General features: G+C 42.5%; 1 protein-coding gene across 1 annotated transcript in view; it reads right to left on the minus strand.

Moving 5' to 3' along the window:
- LOC309568984 (uncharacterized protein) overlaps nucleotides 1–16,115 on the minus strand; it is a gene marked incomplete at both ends in the record, with an annotated part of 34,798 nt that overhangs the window by 358 nt on the left and 18,325 nt on the right. The window lies entirely within an intron of this gene.

Below are 16,115 nucleotides of genomic sequence, written 5' to 3' on the forward strand. Positions count from 1 at the left end.
ACAATATATGTGTCTAAAATTCATATAATCCTATTATAATTTCCAAAATACATCTTGTTGTGCATAAAATATATTATAAGGTGCTTGGTGGCTTAAAAAAAACTTAATAAAATTATTAGGTGCTTCTCCTATGTGCTTCTCTAAAGTGCTCTATGCATACAGTGATAAAGATATATATATATAAATAGTGAATCACAATAAAATAAATGTTCCAGCAATAAATTACAATGTATCAAAATATGTGCAAAATTCGCAAATACGCATATATTTGAATGTCTGTTTCCACAATGGTGTTTCAAACAGTTCTCGATGAAATGGCTGTGCTGGCAGCCTTATTCCACCAAACAATATATAGATGCAATAAACCGGTGATAAAGTGATTTATTTCCTCCACCTGTGCCGTGATATAACCTCTAGGTGTACTAAACTCTCACCTCAGAGCAGAGGGTAATACGCCTGTATTGTTTCTCTGGATGGGGGGGGTTGATCCCTTCTCTTCCTTTATTCCAGCGTGGTGTTTAGTGTATGTGGTCTGTCCTTGGGCTTCCTGTATTAGTTCCCGACCTTGTCCTATAGACCTTGTGCTATTGCGGGTGTTTCCTATGCTTTCCTCTGAATGCAGCTTCTTGGGGTGAGTCTCGCTTCCTTAGGACTCATTAAAATTGAGGGACCATCATTGTGCAGTATTAAAGACTGTTTATTTAACCTCTTAAGCCCCGGAAGATTTTACCCCCTTCCTGACCAGGGGGTTTTTTGCGATTTTTTACTGCGTGACTTTAACGGACAATTGCGTGGTCGTACGACGCTGTACCTAAACAAATTTCACGTCCTTTTTTCCCACAAACAGAGCTTTCTTTTGGTGGTATTTAATCACCTGTGCGATTTTTTAATCATGCGCTATAAACAAAATAAGAGCGTAAATTTTGCAAAAATAACAATATTTTTCACATTTTTTTATATGAAATTCCCAAAAAAAAAAAAAGTAAAAATCTAATTTTTTTAACATTTTCGGCCAATTTGTTTTATGCTACGTATGTTTGGTAAAAAAAAAAATTGCAAAAAGCGTATTTTGATTGGTTTGCGCAAAAGTTATCGCGTTTACTAACAAAGGGAAAGATTTTAGTCATTTTTGGTGTTTTTTTTTAATGAGTAATGGCGGCGATCTGCGATTTTTTTGCGGGACTGTGACATTGCAGCGGACAGATCGGACCCTTGACTGACATTTTTGACACTTTTGGGGGTTACCAGTGACATTACTGCAGTAATCAGTGCTAAAAATATGCACTGTTACTGTAAAAATTACACTGGCAGGGAAGGGGTTAACTGTATTGGAGAGGGAGGGGTTAAGTGTGTCCTAGGGGCGTGTTTCTAACTGTGATTGGACATGTCTCCTATTGTAAAAACAGAGATCAATGGTTCTACATAATAGAACCGTCTGATCTCCATTTTACACAGGGGAGAATGACAGGCGGCTTGTTTGCATAAGCCACCCGCCTTTCTCCCGCTCTACCGACGATCGTAGTGTGACCGGCAGACATCGGGTCCGCCGGTCACACGCGTGGACTCCTCCGTGAACGAGCCGCGGCGGGCGCGCGCCTCAGCGGGCGCGCGCTCGCCCGCTATTGGCTCACAAACCGGTCACAGGCTAGTGACGTATATATACGTCACTTTGCCTGGCCGGGGCTGACCGCCGCAGTATATCTACTTGCGGCGGTCGGCAAGCGGTTAAAATTGAGGGACCATCATTGTGCAGTATTAAAGACTGTTTTTTTAAAAAAATAGCCAACTTACATGTAAAAACATATCATCCAGTATTCAGATAACGCCGAGGGAGCGCCGTCCCGTATCACACGTCACTTCCGGTTCCGGGTTCCTACGCATTACGTCACGGAGTCACGTGACTTCCTCAGGGAATGCCTGTTGTTTTTTGTTTACTTTTAGGCCCCATTCCCATTTTGCATAGTGGGAACTCATACTCCTGATCACAAATTTATTTGCGTGATTTTCGCATGATTTCACGTGTCTCACATAAGGAAGCCTATTCATTTGAATGGGCTGCCCTATGAGCATTTGTCATAGTAAAGAAGCTCAGGGACCATATTTTGCAGTGTGGGCCTCCAGCTTCATAACAACAAATAATGCTCTAGGGCCAGTACCCATGGCGTCATTCATTGCTATGATAATGGTGAAAAGCCTACGCCCGCCATGGCAAGGTATGACTCTGATTGAGCACAGCTGGCATGCAAGGCTGCCCCAGCATTTAGGAGAATATAGAAGTCTACCTCTTACAGACATCTTCCAAATCCTGCCTTTACCATGGTGCTGGAACCTACAGAGTAAGACTCTGATGTGAAGAGGGGACTGTGTGATTGGGAGTTCTATGATGGGTGAACTGTGTGATTGTGGGATTTTTTGATGTGGGGGCCTGGTTGACAATGGAGGGAAATGAAGAGAGATAACAACGCTCAGTCCACGATTCAAGGTGGGTGCTAAACCTCGGTGCTCCACCAGGAGAAGCATGAAACAAGAAAATAGTCGCACACCAGCACGGAATCCAATGAAGAAAATTTCTTTATTCACATAAGTGGTACAAGGTACAGCAGGGTAGGACAGTAGATTGTTTTACCAAAAATATGTAGCAGAAAACAAATTGGTCTAAAATGTTAAAAAAATTTAGATTTTTAATTTTTGTTTTAGAGAATGTTATATAGCAGAAAGTGAAAAATATTGTTTTTTTTTCAGAATTGTTGCTATCTTTTTGTTTATAGCACAAAAAATAAAAATCGCAGAGGTGATCAAATACCACCAAAAGAAAGCTCTATTTGTGAGAAAAAAAGGACATAAATTTTGTTTAAGTACAGCATCGCACGACTGCGCAATTAAACTAACGCAGTGCCGAATTGCAAAAAATGGCCTGGTCATTAAGGGGGAAAATCTTCCACTTTAGCGCTGCTCACTAGAGCTCTACTGCGGCAAAGTGGCTCTTGTAGGTCTGACGATGTAGACCTACGTCGCCAGACATTCCCCTCCCTCGGCGGCGCGCGCCGCCGGAGGCTCGCTCCCGCTGTATTCAGTCACAGAGGGAGTCGGGCCAGGGGAGGAGCAGCGGCGATCGCCGCTGCTCTTCCCTGATCGTTGGGGAATCGAGTCTGGAGATCCGCCCGCTTGTGTAAACAAAGCGGGCGGATCTCCTAAGTCACAGGCAGGGTCAGATTGAAGGGTTCAGCATAGCTGAACCTGCGATCTGTCCCTGTGTCACTCAGTCACCTCCCCCCACACACGTCAGTAAGCACCAGGCATACATTAACCCCTCCCTCTCCAATAAAATTAACCCCTTCCCTGCCAGTGTCATTTTTACAATAACAGTGCATATTTATAGCACTGATTACTTCAGTAATGTCACTGGTACCCCCAAAAGTGTCAAAAATGTCAGTCAAGGGTCCGTGTGTCCGCCGCAATGTCGCAGTCCCGCAAAAAAAATCACAGATCGCCGCCATTACTCGTTAAAAAAAAACACCAAAAACGACAGAAATCTTTCCCTTAGTTAGTAAACGCAATCACTGTTGCGCAAACCAATCAAAATACGCTTATTGCGATTTTTTTTTACCAAAAATATGTAGCAGAAAACAAATTGGCCTAAAATGATAAAAAAAAATTATTTTTACATTTTTTTAGGGGGGAATTTCATATAAAAAAATGTGAAAAATATTGTTTTTTTGGCCCCTGGGTGTCTGGGGGAGAAGGAGAGGGCCCCTGGGTGTCTGGGGGAGAAGGAGAGGGCCCCTGGGTATCTGGGGGAGAAGGAGATGGCCCCTGGTTGGCTGAAGGAGAAGGATAGGGACCTTGGGTGGCTGGAGGAGGAGAAGGAGAGGGCCCCTGGATGGCTGGAGGAGAAGAAGGAGAGGGACCCTGTGTGGCTGGGGGAAAAGGAAAGGGCCCCTGGGTGGCTGGGGGAGAAGGAGAGGGCCCCTGGGTGGCTGGGTCAGTTGCCAGGGAAGAGAGTGGAGCTGAGCCAGTCCTGCATATCTGACATCAAAGCCAAACATGGTGGAGCTGGAACCCTTTGCCCTACACAATGGCAGCACCCGAGGTGGAAGGTGAGGGGTAGCGGGCTGTGACATTATATAGCATATGGACTGTGTACATTATTGGTAGTTTTGGTTGGAGTTGTCCTTTAGATGTTTAATTCTGTTTTTTTTTCCCCCAGCTGTGAGGGACTGAGGAATGACAGCCCTACAATGTGGAGGACTGAGGAATCCTCAGTCCCTCACAGAGGGCACTACAAGTTCCAGAATAGCAGGCTGCCATGCCTTAGTCCCCACAGAGGGCACTACAAGTCTTAGCATAGCAGGCAGTAGTTCCTCAGTCCCCTACAGAGAGCAGTACAAGTCCAAGCATAGCAGGCTTCCATTCCTCAGGGAGGAATGGCAGTGCACTATACTGGAATTTACAGTGCCCTCTGTGGGGACTCAGGTATGGCAGCCTTCTGCAGTGGGACTTGCCGTGCCTTAGACTGTGGTGGACTGAGGAAGGGAAGTGTAAGGGGGTCTCTGGAAACTCTGATGCAAGGGGGAGCTTTGGTGACCACAGAGTTCCCTTTTACACCAGAGTCCCCAGCTTTCCCCTCAAATCAGGGTTCCCAGAACTCTCCTTACATCAGAGTCTCCAGCATTCCCCCTTAAATCGGGGTTCCCAGAACTCCTCTTACAATGTAAGGGGGAAACTCTGGTGACTCTGATGTAAAGGGGGCTCTGTGAAATTTGATTTAAGAGGAGGACACTAATGTTAAGAGGAATTCTGTGGACTGGAGGAGGAGATGCTGGGGGGAATCTGATTTAAAGGAGAACTCTTATGTAAGGGGGGACACTGAACTCTGATGTAAGGAGGGACTCAGGGAATCATGACCTATAGGGAAATGCTGGGGACTGTGATGTAAGAGCAGACATATATATATATATATATATATATATATATATATACATACATACCCGATGTTTAATGATCTTTGATTAAATTATAATTGGTTAGAGAAAATTCTAGAAACTGTGAATTCATAGTACAAAGGTTAAGGCTCTTAATATATGCAATTTATACAGTTAATTTTTATCGCTTGAATTATTTTTCCCATTATGAGCGTGAGTGGGGCCTCATTTCCAAGTTTTGCCTTAGGCCTCACAAAGCCTAGAGCTGCCTCTGCTTATCTTACCACATTTGTTATTTATTTCACATTATGAGTAGTGTAACAGGAAAGGTAAGAGCCAGTGCAGAGAGATAGTGCAAGCTTAGAAATTTGGAAGAGAGGTTTCAACACTAGAATCTCTGAGAGAGCACTAAAAATGAAACAGCCGATTCATCTAAGCCATGGACAGTCATGGCTAAAATTTTATTTTACACCAAAAGAATCGTTTAGCATAAAGTTGAATTCTAGGCACTTCTGGGAGTGTGTCAATTTCCAGGTCCCCTTCTGTAGTCCCTCCCAGAGACGGTACAAGCAGAGGGGGGGCGGAAGGGATGGATGCCCTGGGCGGTACAATTTATTGGAGGGAGGGGGGGGGGGGAGCGCAGGTGAAGTGTAGAAGTGTAGAAGTTTTAGAAGTGTGCTTCTAAAATCTGTCTGGACAAATGTGTGTGTGACTGTACATACCAGCCGCTAATAGCTGTACCTGCAGTTATGTGCTGAGAGCACTCTTGCACCCGGCACAAGCTTACAGCAGACTCGCCTTTCATTTCCCTTCCTCCCTGTCAGCAGAGATACTCCCCCTGACAGACGCTTCGTAATCCCGGCCCGGAACGACGTGACGTCACTCATTGAGAGGCCAGCCGGAGGCGGAATGGGAGGACTACATGGCAGCCCGTGGTCCGAACACGGACCAAGCAACTCTCCTGCCCAGACCATCAGGCCGCCAGTGTAATGACACATTTTAGCAGTCATTGGTTGCTAGGATCGAGGGTGTCCCAGCAACCAGTGATGTTGTGTGTCTGCCCCGTCCCCTGCTGCTGACCACGGCTCTCATTCCCGGCTCTCACTCCTGGCCGGGCCGCGAGCGGATTCGGGCTCTTGCTCCTTGCGAGGTATGATACCTCGCAGCTTCTGCCCCCTGCAGCTTGCCACCTGTGCCAACTCTTGCCCTTAAGGTATGTTGGGCACATTTTTTTTCTTACAGGGAGCACTGATGGGAATATTTTGTTAGGAAGCACTCTGATGGGCACATTTTGTTGTGCCCATCAGAGTGCCCCTTAATATAAAATGTGTCCATAAGCGAGCCACTTATTTTATGTTAAGGGGAACTCTGATGGGCACCATTTATGTGAAGGGGCACGCTGATGTGCACATTTTATGTTAAGGGGCACACTGATGGGCATATGTCATTCCGTCAGCTGACGTCACCGCGCTTCTCGAATCCCGGAAGGACGGGTAGCTGCGATTAGCCAGCTGGCTTGTTTTGATCCTAATGTGATTACGTGTTTTTCTTGCTGTAAGGGCAATATTTTATACCTTAAATAAAGTTTTTAAAGATTTTTACACTATGGCGAGCAAGCCTTTTGTGTTTTGAGAACCATCAGTGATATTGTTCCCTGGATGGTGGGTCCACTTGCCATAAGAGGTTCCTGGGACGGTTAAAGACCCTGGTTGGGTTTAGAGCCACAAGTGGCAATGACCTTCCTTGATAGGAGGTCCGTGCAATCTGGTAAGCTAGCACTTTATCTATGGTGGAGGCGACTGTCACAGGATCACTCAACTGAAGGTGGCAGATGGTGCGAATGCTTTTTTAGCACATCGGGACTTTGTGTTTATCACTGGTGTTTGACTCAATTTGTGATATGCAGCATAAGGGGATAATGTATTGCCACTGGCCACTAATGCAGCACAAAGTGGTTAATTCACCACTTTGTATCAGTGACCAGTGGCAATACATTAACCCCCTCATGCTGCATATTACAGAAATTAAATACAATTGGTAATTAACCTCCCTCAGGCAGAACCCCCCCCCCCCCAACACACACACACACACACACACACACCAATAAATATATATTAATCATCAATCATTATCGGCTTACTTGTGCGATACACAGTCTGCAGTACTTACTTCCTCCTCCTCGGCTCCTCTAGGTTGCAGCTCAAGCAGCACTCTATGCTCCTCTGAGTCCTCCCATTCCGCATCCAGCTGGCCTCTCAGTGAGTGACGTCACGTCATTCTGGGCCGGTATTACAAAGTGCCTGTCAGGGGGAGTATCGCTGCAGAAAGGGAGGAAGGGAAATGAAAGGCTGGTCTGTTCTAAGCTTGTGCCGGGTGCAAGAGTGCACTCGGCACAACGCTGCAGGTACAGCTATTAGCGGCTGGTATGTACAGTCACACACATTTGTCTAGACAGATTTTAGAAGCACACTTTATCTGCGCCCCCCTCCCTCCAATAAATTGTACCGCCCAGGGCATCCACCCCTTCCGCCCCCCCCCCCCCCTGCTTGTACCATCTCTGGGAGGAACTACAGAAGGGGACCTGGAAATTGACACACTCCCAGAAGTGCCTAGAGTTCAACTTTATGCTAAATGATTCTTTTGATGTAAAATAAAATTTTAGCCATGACTGTCCATGGCTTAGATCGGCTGTTTCATTTTTAGTGCTCTCTCAGAGATTCTAGTGTTGAAACCTTTCTTCCAAATTTCTAAGCTTGCACTATCTCTCTGCACTGGCTCTTACCTTTCCTGTTACACTACTCATAATGTGAAATAAATAATAATTGTGGCAAGATAAGTGAGACCCTCTCAATGATTCCAGCAGGGGGACACAGCATGGACTGCAGTTACAGAAATTCTGCCATTAAAGCCCCATAAAAAAGAAGCCATTAGAAATAATCTTGCGGGAAACAAAAGGATGAAACACCTATAGAAAAGATGGTAAAGAAACACTTTGGAAGGCATGGATCCATAGTTCCTTAAATAAAAATATTGCACTTTAAATATTACATGAAATTACCTAACATATAGTAATAGTTTTCCTTATTTTTCCTATGATCTTGAAATGTACTAGTTAGCTAATGTAAACTTGACCTGAAGTTTTTTTCCCCCCAAAGCCTGTGTTCCCGTCTAGACCACTGGCTCTGTAGAAAAGAATGGAACAGTTGAATTGTTTTTTTGAAATTCTCTTTCCATAGGTTGCTGATTGTGCAGCCAACATTACACCACCACCATCTGATGTAAAGAAGTGGGAATCCATGGGTCATTCTTTGCCTTTGGTTACTACCCCCATGGGGGCTGCCATTATTATACCCTACAAGTATTTTCCACCTTCTACTATAATAAACTCAAATGTTTCACCTGCTCTAACACTGCACAGGAATCTCTTCCCCGATATATCGGAATCGGCCCCTGAGGTTACCGATATTGCAGATGTTGCCGATATCCCGGAGTGATGCCTGCAGCTAGAGGTATCACCCCGGTACCGGCGCCCATAGCCGACGGTCGGCTGTCTTGTAATGACAACCGATGTGGCTGAGAAGCTGCTCGGCTGTCATTACAGGGAAGGGACTTCGCCCCCCTCCCGCCGCCTTCCGCGGCTCGTCCGGGTCTCCCGTCCCATCAGGAGACCCGGGCAACCAGCCTGCACGGCCGCCGAAGAGAAGACCTGATCAAAGCCGCATTCGGCTCTGATCTGGTCTCCGTGTAAACCCCGGAAGTGATGTCGTGACATCACTTCCGGGTACTCAGCTCCAAATTTTAAAAAAATGACAGCATTCAACACAGCCAAACGTTGGCGTTTTGAATGCTTTTAAGTGCAGAGGAGGGGTTTGGGGTCTTTTAGAACCCAAGTTCCCTCCACAAGAGTACCTGTCAAAAAAAATAAAAATTTATACGAAAATATTGGCCAATATCGGCTGATACCGATATGTGATACCGATATGTGATATCGGTATCAGCAATAAAAAAACGATATCGGTCGATCATTAATTTTGATGTCTTTAAATTGCTGTCTTCAAACAAAGTCTGCAGCAAAAAGTCTTTATATATTTCATTCTGGTCCTTCTTCACTCACTAAGTTGCTGCTGAGATACTAAACTCTTTGCCAATAAGGCCCTGAACTGACCTCTTATGTCTAATCACTGTCCATTCCCATAGCCGATTCCTCCAAGAAGGGTATTCTCTTATGATAGTTTCTTAGCATCGGAAAGTTACTTACATGCTTCTTCTGTGGTCTGTTCTCTCTTCTGTTGCTCTTACGAACTGCAAAGAAACCAAAATAAACTTTTTCTAGATGTAAAGATTAGCTAACGAAATTTCACGTTCATCAAGATAAACAGTTTGTAAGCTGTTGTGTCATTGCTTATCTCAAGCCTGTGACCTAAATTCAAGCAAATTTTGGTCTTATTTTGTTTTTTTAACCACTTAAGCCCCGGAAGATTTTACCCCCTTCCTGACCAGGGGGTATTTTGCGATTCGGCACTGCGTGAATTTAACGGACAATTGCGCAGTCGTGCGACGCTGTACCTAAACGAATTTGACATCCTTTTTTTCCCACAAACAGAGCTTTCTTTTGGTGGTATTTGATCACCTGTGCGATTTTTTGATCATTGCCTATAAACAAAAAAAGAGCGTCAATTTTGAAAAAATAACAATATTTTTCACATTTTTTTATATGAAATTCCTCAAAAAAAAAAATGTAAAAATCAAAATTTTTTAACATTTTCGGCCAATTTGTTTTATGCTACATATGTTTGGTAAAAAAAAAAATCGCAAAAAGCGTATTTTGATTGGTTTGCGCAAAGTTATCGGGTTTACTAACAAAGGGAAAGATTTTTGTCATTTTTGTTGGTTTGGGCGGCGATCTGCGATTTTTTTTGCGGTACTGCGACATTGGGGCGGACAGATCGGACCCTTGACTGACATTTATGACACTTTTGGGGTTACCAGTGACATTACTGCAGTAATCAGTGCTATACATATGCACTGTTACTGTTTAAATACACTGGTAGTGAAGGGGTTAACTTTATTTGAGAGGGAGGGGCTGTGTGTGTCCCTAGGGGCGTGATTCTAACTGTGATTGGCTGTGGCTTGAAGTGTAGGAACAATGATCAACGGTCCTATATAGTTTCTACACAGGGGAGAATGACAGGCGGCTTGTTCACACTAGCCGCCTGCCTTTCTCCCACTGTCACGGACGATCGTGAGTGAGCGGCGGACATCGGCAGTATATGTACTTGCGGCGGTCGGCAAGTGGTTAAAAAAAGGTCAGCCAGGAGGTTTTCCTATTTATTATTTGTTGAAAAAAAAAAAAAAGTCAGCCAGGGTATTTAAAATAAAAAGTAGCTCTAGCTGCAATACTCATCTTCTCTTTGGAACTGTCCCCACAGAAATCCCTTTCCCACCACTAGATGTTCTTAGTCTTAAGCTGGACACACACTATACTTTTGTTGTCAGATTTCCTTTAGATTTACCTTTGTAGTGCAAGCGCCTGCCTGATTGCATACAAATTGAAAGTGTTTAGGTTTGACCTCATATTATATGGTTTTGGTAAGTCTGAAGGAAAAAATCTAAAGAAAATTGTATAGTGTGTATGGCCCATTAGTCATACAGTCCATTGAGATCTCCCGGGAGCCACCTTCTCTTTGGAGCTGCCTTCACAGAAGTTCCTTTCCTGACACTAGATGTTCTTAGACTTTTAGTTTGAATGATCAACACCATTCAGTCCAGAAGATTGAGGACATCCTGTGAGTGCAGGGAGTCATAAACTGAAGTACAATGATACAAAGTGTGGTGCTGACATTATCAAGTCAACATACATACAGTCCATTGAGTTCTCCCAACAAATGTCCAAGACTCCCAAGGTTTTTAATGCTAAAATTGATTCAAAGCAGAAAAAATTCAACATGTCCCGGGAGCCACCTTCTCTTTGGAGTTGCCTTTACAGAAGTTCCTTTCCTGACACCAGATGTTCTTATGGCGCTTTTTCACTGCATGGAACTGAACGGTTCGGCTCGCTTTTGTGCTTTTCCACTGCATGGTACCGCATGGTACGGTGTAGGAACGGTTTGGTGCGGTACGGTGGCGCTTTTCCACTACATGGAACCGAACGGTACGGCTCGCTTAAACAGTACCACCTCAGTTGTGGTTCCAAGAGGGCCGTACCAATACCATATCCCACAATCCTTTGCATGCAGCCTTGACTGTTTGTCACTACTAACCACTGATTGGTCAGAGAATCGTTGTTATCCCACCCACTTACTTTAGTACTACTTTAGTGGAAAAGCAAACCGTACCGAACTGTTCCAACACCGTACCATGTGGTACTGTCAGAATATTTATACTGCTCTGAATATAACAGTGTCTATTTATGTCAATAAGCAAAGATCAGTGCGGTAGGAGAATCTCAACTTATTTCCACAAATCAATATGTAGCAAATTCTTTTTATTGATTAATTTCTTTTTAAAAGCATATACCAATCTTAGTGAAAACAGTCTACAGTATGGAATATATATAAGAATATTTATTCACGAGACATGTATTCACAATAAGTGATCAAACTTGAGATGACACAAAAAGATAACTTTACATAAAATACAAACTTCAAACAATGAATGCAATGTGATTTGTAGCTCAATAATAAAAGTAAAAATAAAGCAAGATTATGTTTTCTCCAGGTAAAGTATAAACCATAAATGAATGATCTATATAATCAGACCACAATTGTCTGCGCAATGCACAGCCGAAAGTCACTTCACTGCAGATGGAGCGAGAATAGGCCATGCAAAACGTGAGACTAATACGTCAATATGCCCTAAATCTGATATTAATAAAAATGTATAAAAAGCAAAAATCAGCTCTTAGAGAAAAATCTACATATGGTTAATACGGCTGGGATTGTAATCTTGTTACCCTTGAATATGCAATGTAAAACATTTAAGGAAGTACATAAACGATATTGAATATTAATCAAATAAACAGCAAGGCATATTTACCATATTTAAAATGTCTGCTATCTTAGAATGGTCGTTACCACAGTCCTTAAGATGGCTGCCTTCCCAAGATGGTGGCCAGGTAGGGAGGAGTTTCGTTTGGCATCCTTCCAAGTTTCAGAGACATGATGGAGCAAAATGGAGTATGTATAGATGAGTCTATGCATGGCTGTAGTAGCGTGTGTGTTGTATGTGTAATGTATGTTGTGCAATGTCCTGTGTTCCTCTCTCATCTGGGTTCTCCTTTTTATATGGTATAGAACAAAGGACTATTAAAATTACCATAAGTTAAACCCAGAGGGAGTAACATTATCCCCATTGGTTGGGACATCTTATTCATTAACTGGTGATTAGGGATGATTGAACTTTTCAAAAGTTCGGTTCGGCCAGAACATCCAAACTTCTCGAAAGTTTGGCCCGGATTTCAGAACCCCATTGAAATCAATGGGACCCGAACTTCGGTAATCAAAAAACACCATTTTGAAGCCCTAAAACCCAGTGCCTAGGGTTCTGGGTCATACCCCAAGGACTATTAATCACACAAAAAAAGTTCTTAAAAATTGTAATTTTTGATAGAGAGCCAATTATTGAAAGCATTAGAACCCAAAAAAATGCCCAAAAAAACGCTAGCGCCAAAAAAAAACGCCCAGGTGTATTGTTGCAGGCATTTTTTGGGGGTTTTTGGAGGCAGGCAAAACATCTGAACTTGTGTATAGTGGTATATATACACACATACTTATATGTATTTTACACTTAGACATATATAGGTGTTATAGGAGCGGAGCCATATTAGTGTAAATGATTTCATTAGCGCAAGCATATATTTCTGCTACTATCACACCTATATATGTCTAGGTGTGTATTAACATATAAGTATGTGTGTATATATACCCGTATACACAAGTTCAGATGTTTTGCCTGCCTCCAAAAACCCCCAAAAAATGCCTGCAACAACACACCTGGGCGTTTTTTTTTTGTTTTTTTTTGGCACTAGAGGTTTTTTTTTGGGCATTTTTTTGGGTTCTTTGGAGGCAGGCAAAACATCTGAACTTGTGTATATGGGTATATATACACACATACTTATATGTATATATACACCTAGACATATATAGGTGTGATAGTAGCAGAAATATATGCTTGCGCTAATGAAATCATTTACACTAATATGGCTCCGCTCCTATAACACCTATATATGTCTAAGTGTAAAATACATATAAGTATGTGTGTATATATACCACTATACACAAGTTCAGATGTTTTGCCTGCCTCCAAAAACCCCCAAAAACCCCCAAAAAATGCCTGCAACAACACACCTGGGCGTTTTTTTTTTTGACGCTAGCGGTTTTTTTTAGGCATTTTCTTGGGTTCTTTGGAGGCAGGCAAAACATCTGAACTTGTGTATATGGGTATATTTACACATACACATATATAGGTGTGATAGGAGCGTAACTATATTGGTGTTAATTATTTCATTAGCGCAAGTAGTGTTTTCTGCTCCTTTCACACCTATATATGTGCAGGTGTATATATACATACATGGGTGTGTATATATACCCCCTATACACATGTTCAGATGTCATCCCTGACTCCAAACATGTGCTCAAAAAATCCCTATAGACGCCTGCAGCCAAAAAGCAAGTTGACAGGGGCGAAGCCATATTACTGCAGCGAAAGTGACTTCAGAGAAACTAGCTTTTCTCTATAGCGGTCACCCTGATATGGAAGGGTTTGGTCACCCTGCCATAGCAGTCAGTGTCAGTTCACCCTACACTACATTACGGTCACCCTGATATGGAAGGGTTTGGTCACCCTGCCATAGCAGTCAGTTCACCCTACACTACATTACGGTCACCCTGACACTTCACACTTTCCCCACAGAAACCACCTTTTTGCATCTAACTAAAGTGTAAAAGAGCACCCTAACTACACTAGATATCCCTTTCCTCACACTAATAAATGCTAAATGACACTTTTAAAGTAAAATTAACAGAACTGCTTCCACTCTCTTCCATGTCCCTGTATAACAATGCTAGGAATTTGGCGGGGGCTATCTTATATACTGGGTGCGTATTCACTAATGATTGGACTATGGACCCCCTAGTCACTCCAATCACATTCCTAGCATTCTCCTGCCCCCTCAATTGGCTTTTGCTAATGGTTCTGGTCCAATCATAGGCTTTTAAAGCCCATTTCCTGGCCCATTTCATTTTGGTCGGTTCTGGTTGCCGAATTCCGAACTTTTTCAGCAAAAAGTTCTAAATTCGGCCGAACCTCGAACAGTCAATGTTCGAGTCGAACCGATGGTTGACCCGAACCATTCGATCATCCCTACTGGTGATGTCATTGGGTGACACCTCTTGGTTGACCAGTATATTGAATATTAAATGATGATTTCTCCATTTAAGACTATCATAAAACAACATAGTTATTTTATCCATACTCTCATCTAATATACATGTCCATCTTATATCCATTATGTATCTAAATAAGAAATTACTTTTCAACCTAAGACTTCAACTAGTAGCAGTCAGTCACCAGAGATGGCAGTATTGTATTGCTCTGAGCTTCAGCATATAGAATATAGCAGCATTATTTATCTTCAAATAAACTTTGCAACTTATATTGACAAAGAGTTTACAATCTCAGACCTTCTAGATCCTTGGCAAGGTTAGAAAAGTTTTATGATACTTTCTCACTTACAAAGGATTAACATGAAGTCTTTCTTTCTTGACATGTAGTGATGAGTCATCACAATCAGTTAAAACTAGGATTTAGCAAGGATGAAACAATTATAATATATAACGGTTTTCTACATATCTATGTATGTTAGTTATATATATATATATATATATATATATATATATACTTCATTGTTAATATTCTGTTACATATAAGATTATAACGTATCTGTAAATCTTATTTTTAAATGGGTCTAAACACAGAAAATACTGACTTGTGTTTTATGGTCCCACACATAGATAAGATTACCTTGGTATAGCTCCAGCTAGGCTTTATCTAAAGAAGGTCAACAGACTATTTATTTATTACCTTAGGTCAACACAGCATGTTTGGGTAAACCTGTTTTAGAATTTCCTGAATAGACACTTTTTGTTAAAGGAGATTTAACCTTTCAGTAGCCTTAACAAAAATGGATGTCACTGCTTAATATTTCTATATAGAACAAAATATGACATTTCCATTTTCTTTTTTTTAATCTCCCCAAATAAATCTGACAGTACCATGCAGTGGAAAACCAATCAAGGCCAAGTAGGGCCAAGCAGGGCCAAGTGGAGCTGAGCCGGTACTTGAAGTGGAAAAGTGCCATTAGTCTTTCAGGTTGACTGATGCTCAACATCATTCAGCCCAGAACACGAAGGACATCCTGTGAGTGCAGGGAATCATAGACCCTCCACTATGAGGGCCTGTCACTATGCTGCCCTGCACTCCCGTACAATCATGCAGAGTGTTGCTTGCATCATCACATAAGCACACATACAGTCCAATGTGAGTGCAAAACAAATGTCCAAGAATCCAATGTTTTTAATGGTAAAAATAATTCATAGCAGGAAAAAAATTCAACATATTTCGGGGGCCATCTTCTCTTTGGAGCTGCCTCCACAGAAATTCCTTTCCTGACACTAGATGTTCTTAGTCTTTCATGTTGAATGATGCTCAACATCATTCAGCCCAGAACACGAAGGACATCCTGTGAGTGCAGGGAATCATAGACCCTCCACTGAGGGCCTGTCACTATGGTGCCCTGCACTCACGTACAATCATGCAGAGAGTGTTGCTGACATCATCACATAAACATACATACAGTCCAATGTGAGCACCAAACAAATGTCCAAGAATCCAATGTTTTTAATGGTAAAATGGATTCATAGCAGAAAAAATGCAACATGTTTGGGGAGCCAACCTCCCCCCCCCCCCATCCCCCTTTCATCAGAGTTTAGGAATTTTGACTTGGAACAGTTGTGTGTGTGTGTGTCGGGGGGGGGGGGCACTCTGTTGTTTTTTCTACTATCGATCACATCAAATAACATGCAGAGCTATCCCTGAAGAGGGAGCTATTTTGACTCTGAAACTATTTGGACATCTATGTGACCTCTGCATGTAAAATCAAAAATATTAAGTGTAACAATGTTATGTGCATATCAC

The sequence above is a fragment of the Pelophylax lessonae genome, assembly GCF_965119305.1.
Source record: "Pelophylax lessonae genome assembly, chromosome: 12".
NCBI lineage: Eukaryota > Metazoa > Chordata > Amphibia > Anura > Ranidae > Pelophylax > Pelophylax lessonae.